Genomic DNA, 6636 nt, shown 5'->3' on the forward strand with positions numbered 1-6636 from the left:
CCTGTGGCCCCTCCTTGGGAAGAACAGGGCATTTGGGAGCCAGTGGGTGGCCCATCAGGGCATCCTGCCTGTTTTTCAGGGGCCCAGGGAGGCCAAGGTCTGGTCCTTGGGAGCCAGTGCTACTCCTCGTGGGGCAGAAGCCCCAAGTGAAGCCTCACAGGAGTCCCTGTGATACGGGCCAGTGTCCTCCCAGTGCCCCCTTAGCCTTGGGCACTGGTACCAACTGTTTGGACCCGGCAGCTCCCTGCTTATAGGAGGCCTCTCCATGGCCATGATGAGAAAAAGTCATCTGTGAAGTCAGACAGCCTTCATCTTGAATCCAAGCTTTGCCATCTAATAACTGTGTGCCCTTTGCAAGTCATTAGAGGAGTCTCAGCTTCCTTATTGGTACAATGCAGACAATATCAGCACCTCCTCACGGGGTTCTTGGGAGGTTGAATGAGGTATTTGTGCCAAGCCTCTGCCATAGTGCTTGGTACCTAGTAAGTACTCAGCAAGTGAGACCCTTAAAAAACAACCCAAAGAACTTTCTGCCTCTGGGGTTGCCTGAAGCCGGCCTTAGAGACCAGAAGCTCAACACGTCCTGCATGACTGGTATTTGCTCATCTGCAGAGCTCCTCGTCAGGTGCCGCTGGAGACCAACCAGAAGGCGGTCAAGCCAGAGGCTGCCCGTCATGATGATCAGTTTTTCTATCTGAGAAATGGAGACCAAAGCTGCTGCTGCCTGTTTCCTGGTCGTCCTGCAAAGGTCCCATGCGGGCTACACCAAGCCCTCTGCAGGAGGGGGTCCTGGCAGCCAGGCAGAAGTTCCCCAAACGCCACTCCCTCCCGACCCTCGCTGTCCCTCCGTTTTGGACCCACCACCTCTCGCTTCCTTACTGTTCCCTGGCTTGGTCCTCAGTGCTCCAATCCATCCTCTTACAAGCTGCCAGAGTGGCCTTTGGGCACCCACCTGACCACGCCCACCCCTCTCAGTGCTTGGCCTGGGGTCTGAGGCCATTGCCATTAGCCTCACAGGCCTCCCTGGACGCTTTCCTGACCCATGCCCCGCCCACCCGCCCTCCAGCCACTCCTTGCTCCCCACGGCTCTTCAGACCCACCCACTCCTCCCGGACACACGGCTATCCCCCATCCCTGCCTCTGTTCATCGGTGTTGGCCCCACCCTCCGAGGCCTATTCTGCAGTCAGCAAGATCCTCAGGTTGGTTCATCCCAGGCGTTGGTCACCAAACCTTGTGCCTGAGTTTGACAGTACAGATTGTCACGCACAGGAGCTTCGAATAGGACCACGCTGTCATTTCGCCACGAGGACAACCACTCTGCGTGGCACGCTAAGGTAGGGAAGCTGAGGCTCAGAGTCACACAGCAAATTAGGGAAGAGCCAGGCCAGAGCCCAGGCCTCCTGCCCGCACCCCCACCCAGGTTCCCACGTCAGCGGCTGGGAAAACCCGAGAGCCCTGCGCACGGGGAAGGACACCTGGGAAGATCGGAGATGGAGGTTGCACTCCCAGGCCTAGCTACATGGGGGAGCTGAGCCCAGGCCGGGGTGTCCAGCTGAAGGCTCGGGGCAGTCCGAGGTTTGCCCTGGGAGGTCCTGGTTCCTCGCGGAGAATGTCTCTGGGCTCCGGATCCCACAGGAACTTTGCCTGGTCTCTGCTGTCCCCAACCTCTATCGTCCTATATGGTCTCAGCCTGAAGGAGAGGAGGGATGGGTGGTCAGGGCCACTGAGGGTTCCAGTTTTCCCAGGGGAACACCCAGATGCAGTGGGACTCCTATAAACACCTCACAGGATATAGATTCCCTCCCCCCCACACAGGCTGGCACACCTACGCAACCTCCCCTTGGGCAAACAAGCAGGCCTATCTATGGGGCTGCCTCCTGGGCCACTGGGGTTCCACTGAGGGAGGCTGGGGAGCCATGCGGTGGGTGGTACTGGGCCCTGGGGGTCAACTGAGGCCCAGAAGGAGACCAGGAGGGGCTGGGAGGAGACTGTCCTCTGTCTCACCTGCAGAATAAAGCCCTGGCCACTCCCTGCACTGCTTCAGCCTCCTGATGGACTGGGTGTCCGTGGCTTAAATGACCACCTCCTGTCCCTGGTTCCTTCCTGCGCGCGCGCACACACACACACACACACACACACACACACACAGACTGACCTGGATCTGCCCTCTGAGGTCTCAGATACATCCACTTCTCCAGCTAGCATGACCCAGGGAACAAAGTCTGGGACCTCTCACTCTCCAGGGCAGCTGCCAGTTCCCACCCAGGTTGGGCTGACAGTTTATCATTAGCCCATGCCAGCTTTGTGGTCAACTTCCATGCTCTCCCCACTGTCTAGGCCCCCACCATCTCCAGGTCACCTCCTCCAGGAAGACTTCCCTGGTCCACAGCCCCAGAGCCACCCTTGACATGTGGTCTGGTGCCTGGTGTCTGGTTCATCTCCTATAAGACCGGAAACAGGGCCCAGGGATTGCAGCCTTACCTACCGGCTGAGTCACTTTCACAACTTGTTATCTGTCTACTCACTGATCCGCCATGATGAAGACCATTGGAAAAGCATCTCTCAACTGCATCGCAAGAGTGGGACTTTCCCTCTGGGAACCCCGTTCTCTCCACCTGATCCCTAGTAAGCCTCTTCGCTGGCCTGTTTATCTCTGGCCTTCTCTTGTCTTCCCTCCCTGCTCTTCAGCCTGCAGACTAACTCAGGTCTTCCCTTAACTATTTCCCTATTGCCACCCCCTTGGCTTTCTGAAGGCTGCTGTCCCACACTCCCAGGCACACAGGACGAACCCCCCCTGCTTCTCTCTCAAACGCCCTCTGCGCAGACTCCTTCCCTGTTACTTCCTGGCTCACTCTGTCCAGTCCCCAGCAGCGCTGGTCCCTGCTTGTTCTAGTCACACTCCATGCTATTGGCTGATGCTCTCTGCCCTGAGAGCCCTTTGACACCCCCTCCCCCCAGTCCTTTGGTCTCCCCAAGCCCCTCCCTTCCCCATGGCCTAGGCACAGGTCCACACTGAAGGGATGGAACCGCAGCGATGGGGAACCGTGACATGGGAAGGGGCCAGTTAAACTTCTTCGCCCTCGGTCTCCCCCAAGCGCAGGGGATCAGCCTTGAGGGGCGGAGCTTTCACAGGAGAGGATCCACATGCCCTCAGGTGCTCTTGTCTTCTTTCAGGTAATCTTGCCAACACCCACCCACCTCCCTGGGAAATGCACCCCAAAGCTGAGAGAGGGCTCCCAGCTGCAGTCTGCCCTCTCCCATTCCCAATTGAGCGTAAATATCAGTTATCAACCTGGCTACATGCTAAAATCTCCTAGGGAGCTTTTGAAAAATCATCCACCCTTAGAGATTCTGATTTATTTTGGTCTGGGATGTAGTCTGGGTGTCAAGGTTTTGTTGTTGTTGTTTGAACAAACAGACTTTATTTTTTGGAACAGTTTTAGGTTGACAGAAAAAATGAGTAGAAAGTACAGAGTCCCATACACCCTCTCACCTGCCTCTCCCGCCCCCCCAGTTTCCCCTGTTAGTAACATTTGCCTTAGTGTGGTACTTTTTTTTTAAAAGGTGGATATATGACATTATGTATTTTTTTAAATGTTATTTATTTATTTATTTATTTATGGCTGCATTGGGTCTTTGTTGCTGTGCGTGGGCTTTCTCTAGTTGCGGTAAGTGGGGGCTTCTCTTGTTGTGGAGCATGGGCTCTAGGCGTGCGGGCTTCAGTAGTTGTGGCACGCAGGCTCCAGAGTGCAGGCTCAGTAGTTGTGGTGCATGGGATTAGCTGCTCCGTGGCATGTGGGACCTTCCCGGACCAGGGCTCGAACCCATGTCCCCTGAATTGGCAGGCGGATACTTAACCACTGCGTCACCAGGGAAGTCCTGTATGTGACACTTGATCACTTCTTTTATGAAACTCTCCAGTCTGTCTCAGTATCCCACTCTCCTGGTTTCTTCTATTAATAGAAAATTATCCAGACATTGGAAATAAGAAAAAGGAAGAGGAAAAAAAAAGAGCCACACTGACGTTGTCTCAGTATAGTGCTAGCTGCTGTCTAACATGCCTATTCCACCTGGGATCATCTCATTCTCTAGGGAAGGGTACCTCGGTTTGACTTCCGATTTACTATTGATTAGGGTATTTTACAACTCTGTAAGGGCAGAGGTTAATTTATAGAAAATTCACAATGAGCAAATAATTCTTCTTTTAAATTTATTTCTTTTGAGTAAATAATTCTTGCCCAATAGTAATGCAAATATTTTCTGTCTGGTAGAAAAGGGAACCCCAAAGGTTACGGTTTCTTGCCTTGTAGAGCATTAACCTCTGTGGTTAAATTCATTTCAATATTCCTTTGATTGACCAACTTGGTATTCATGCTCAAATTCTCTTTTGAGCTAGTCTTAATATCTTCCTGGGGGCTTCCCTGGTGGTGCAGTGGTTGGGAATCCGCCTGCCAATACAGGAGACATGGGTTCGAGCCCTGGTCCAGGAAGATCCCACATGCCGTGGAGCAACTAAGCCCGTGTGCCACAACTACTGAGCCTGTGCTCTAGAGCCCGCGAGTCACAACTACTGGGCCTGTGTGCCACAACTACTGAAGCCCGCGCGGCTAGATCCCGTGCTCTTTAACAAGAGAAGCCACCGCAATGAGAAGCCTGTGCACCACAATGAAGAGTAGCTCCTGCTCGCCGCATCCAGAGAAAAGCCCGCGTGCAGCAACGAAGACACAACACAGCCAAAAAAATAAATAAATAAAATAAATTTATTTAAAAAAACAAGACCCAATGCAGCCAAAAATAAATACATAAATTTATAAAATCTTACTGATGTCCTCATTCATTACTGAGGATTAAAAGCTTTGACGTGTTCATTTAATATTTGGGAGTCATATTTTTTAACTTTTTTGAAAATTGTTCTTTGCCACACTAGTGCTGTGACCTCACCTCAGCAGGCTGCACTGAGGTAAGGAAGGGGCGGTGGGGGTGAGTTAGGTGAACAGAAAGGCACAGGCATCAAGGGCTTTCCTGACAGGAGTCTAGGACCCCTGGTGTTTGCTGGATGCACTGACTTCCTCTGGATTCCTGATTCTCATGCCAGCCAGAGGTCCCCCAGGGAGCTGGTTCTCATCTGAACTGTGCTGAATTGCAATGCCTGAGTCCTCAGGTCTCTTACCCTGCAGGGAGAGGGGCTTGTCCAACCCTCTCTGCTGGCCTCCTGATGTCCATAGCTGAGGAGGGATTGCTTCCTCTTCTCCCCATGCCCCACCCCCTCAGGCCTATGGAATACACGTAATGGCACGGTCTGTGACTGGGGCCCAAAGCAGGCCAGCTAAGCACAAACTTTCTTTGAAATGTTCTTTAAAATTCATGCAAGTGCATTCCATGCATTTAACACAATCTTGTAACTACTATGTGTCCCTTTCATCAAGGAAAACTAGCCCTCTAAAGAGCTCCATCTTGTGTTTGCTCTGTGTTTTAGACCATATTTAAAAAAAACCAAAACCAAACAAACAAAAACTATGATGTACTGTACTCCTTCTGTTTGATCCTGTATCTACATATAATTATCTCATTTAAGCCTCACAACCTCCCATGGGGGGTAATGACCCATTTTACTGTTGAAGAAATTGAAATTCCAAAGGGTTAAGTAGCTTGCCCAAGGTCACATGTGGTGTAAAGGGCGGAGCCAGCCAGCTTGAGACCCAGGTGTGTCTGATATTGATCATGTTCTCCCTTGTTTTATAATTATTTGCTTCTCCATTGTCAGAGCTGGTGAGGCCTTGGAGACCCTAGGATCCCACCTCCACCCTCCTCAGATGGGATGACAGGACCAGAAAGGGGTCAGAACTAACCCAAGGTAACACAGGGAGGAAGGTGCAAAATCAGGACTCAAAGCAAAACTGACCAGTGGCGCCCTCTGGAAGCCTAGAGGACACTCCCTCTCTCCCAACCAGGTTCTTGTTAGAAATGTCCGCAAGAAACCATGCTCAGAAGTCTCCAGTAGACCGAGCCCTTGGGGGACACGAAATTAGCGTTCAAGCTCATTACCCTCTTGGAGTCTCAATCTTGCGGTATGTAAAATGGGCCAACTATTGGGAGACTTGAAAGAGACAAAGGTTGTCAAGGCAAGTGCATTGTAAACCTACAGACTTGCCCAGAAGTGGCAGACCAAGGCTCATTCTGGTTGCCAAGGCTCATATCCGGATTTTGTCCTTTAAATAGCCTGTCATCTTGGGTAAGTTTCAATGCCTCAGTTTCCTCAAATGTGAAATGGGGATAGTAAAAGTAGTAACTTCATAGGGTTGTTGTAAGGATTCAAGCGCTTGGAACAGTCACTGACAGGTAATGATAATTCAGTAAAATTAGCTTTGATTACAAGTTTACTGCTCAAGGTGTAGCTATTTTCTAAGCCCAGACTGTAGCGAACTGCTCCAGGCCCCGCCCCCTCCAGCAGGCCCTGCCTCCGTTCCCACTCGGTCCCGCCTCCTCTTCACCAGATCCCGCTCCAGCCGTCCAGGGTTCCTCCCACCACCAGAGGGCGTCGGCGCTGAAGAGAGCCTTCTAGCCGCAGCAGGCGACGCTCTAGGTAGCGGCAGCTCTGTGGCCTGTGGCGCTCTAGCCCGCGGTGTGCGGGGCGA

This window comes from Mesoplodon densirostris, chromosome 18 (assembly GCF_025265405.1).
Source record: "Mesoplodon densirostris isolate mMesDen1 chromosome 18, mMesDen1 primary haplotype, whole genome shotgun sequence".
Classification (NCBI taxonomy): domain Eukaryota; kingdom Metazoa; phylum Chordata; class Mammalia; order Artiodactyla; family Ziphiidae; genus Mesoplodon; species Mesoplodon densirostris.